This window comes from Oryx dammah, unplaced genomic scaffold (assembly GCF_014754425.2).
Source record: "Oryx dammah isolate SB20612 unplaced genomic scaffold, SCBI_Odam_1.1 HiC_scaffold_29, whole genome shotgun sequence".
Classification (NCBI taxonomy): domain Eukaryota; kingdom Metazoa; phylum Chordata; class Mammalia; order Artiodactyla; family Bovidae; genus Oryx; species Oryx dammah.
Genome location: NW_024070213.1, coordinates 29,797,013 through 29,799,314, shown reverse-complemented (window position 1 = coordinate 29,799,314; position 2,302 = coordinate 29,797,013).

Sequence of the window (2,302 nt, the reverse complement as noted above, 5' to 3'; positions counted from 1 at the left end):
TTGTGGGTAGGAGTGGAGGTTGGAAGTAAAAACTTTTTAGTTAAAATTTTTAAAGTTTTAGCTTTATTGAGCAATAACTGATGTATATCCATTCATCTGTTGACAAACATAGTTTTCATACAACATCTTGTCTATTGTGAATAATGACGCAATGAACATAGAAGGGTGGATATATCTTTGAGATTCTGTTTTTATTTACTTTAGATATATTCCCAGAAGTGAAATTGTTGGATTGTATGGTAATTCTATTTTTAATTTTTTGAGGAATCTCCTTACTGTTTTCAATAGTGGCTGCACAAATGTATTAATAATTCCTACCAATAGTGTACATGTGTTCTCTTTTTTCCACATCTTTCTTGACACTTGTGTCTGGTCTTTTTGATGGGAGCCATTCTAACAGGTGTGAAGTGGTATCTTGTGGTTTTGATTTACATTTCCCTGATGATTAGTGATATTGAGCACCTTTTCACATATCTGTTAGCCATTTGTATATTTTCTTTGGAAAATGCTTATTCATTCATAGCATTAAAAATGCTGTGCCCATTTTTAAATCAGTGTTGTTTGTCTTTTACCATTGAGCTCTATAAGTTGTTTATTTTGGATATTTACTGCTTACATGATTTGTAAATATTTTCTTCCACTCCATAGGCTGCATTTTCATTTTGTTGAGGGTCTCCTTTGCTGTGCAGTAGCTTTTTAGTTTTATGTAGTCCCACAAATTTATTTTTGCTATTGTTGTGCTTACTTTTGGTGCAAATCTAGAAAACCATGCCATGATAATGTCAAGGAGCTGATCCCTATTTTTCTTCTAAGAGCTTTATCATTTCAGGTCTTACATTTAAGTCTTTTAAACTTAACATTTTGAATATTTAATCTTACATGAAGAAAGTCAATAGACAACATTTATTGTCTGGTTCTTGGTATTTTTAAAAGAGGAGAATGATATCAATGTATATTTTTATAATTTTGGGTTAACCAATTGCAGAATATTTTCCAGACTGCTAAAAAAGTGGCTGTAACTTCTATATTGCTGAGAAATAAAAGCAAATATAATACATATAGCATATGAAAGAATGTAAGGAAAGCATAAGGGAAAATTTAATGAATAATATAACGAAACTAAAACCAAACAAATGTGATAATTAAATGACTTATTGATAGGAAAAAATTTTAAGTGAAAATAAAATTCAATTCGGAACTGTTAACAAATGTCTAATGTTAAACAAAATACAGGAAACTTTTAAAAATAAAGGAAGGACCAAAGATATATCAAGTAAATGTAATAAAGCAGAAATGGCAATATTAATTAACAAAGATAATTATCTAAAAATAAAAGTCAAAGTATTAACTATGACAACAAAGTTTTAATAATCAAATATATACATTATAATAGTTGTGAAACACAATGTTCAATTCTATGAATAAAACCTTTTAAAAAGTAGAAGTAATTCACAAAGAGTCATTCAATCATAATTGGGAGATTTTGACATATTGTAACTCTAAAGCCTTGAAGAGAAAACAGGAAAGAAAATAAGTATCAAAAGATGTGAGTAGTGAAATTGTTTGGTTTGGTAAATATATACGTGGTAGTATCGTCTATAATCAATAAACATACTTTATTTTCAAAATCTGAACATTTTCAAATATTGATGACGGTCTTAAATCCTCAAATTTCCAAAATAATAAGTTGAGTGAGCTACATTCCCTAATTGGAGAAGGCAATGGCACCCCACTCCAGTACTCTTGCCTGGAAAATCCTATGGACGGAGGAGCCTGGTAGGCTGCAGTCCATGGGGTCGTGAAGTGTCGGACACGACTGAGCGACTTCACTTTCAATTTTCACTTTCCTGCATTGGAGAAGGAAATGGCAACCCATTCCAGTGTTCTTGCCTGGAGAATCCCAGGGACGGGGGAGCCTGGTGGGCTGCCATCTATGGGGTCGCACAGTGTTGGACACGACTGAAGTGACTTAGCAGCAGTAGCAGCATTCCCTAATTATAAATGTAGTTAGTTAATCTAAAAACTTAAATTTAAACTGAAATAGTCAAGCACAGGGAAACTTTAATCATTCTACTTTTAGAGAAAATAGGAATTCTGAATCAAATAGAAAATCAAGAATGCATTTGTAAACAGTTAGGAAAATGTTCTGGGTACTGCAGTATGGCAAAACTTGGTATTATGAACAAAACTGAAGATTCAGTTCAGTTCAGTTCAGTCACTCAGTCGTGTCCGACTCTTTGTGACCCCATGAATCGCAGCATGCCAGGCCTCCCTGTCCATCACCAACTGCTGGAGTTCACTC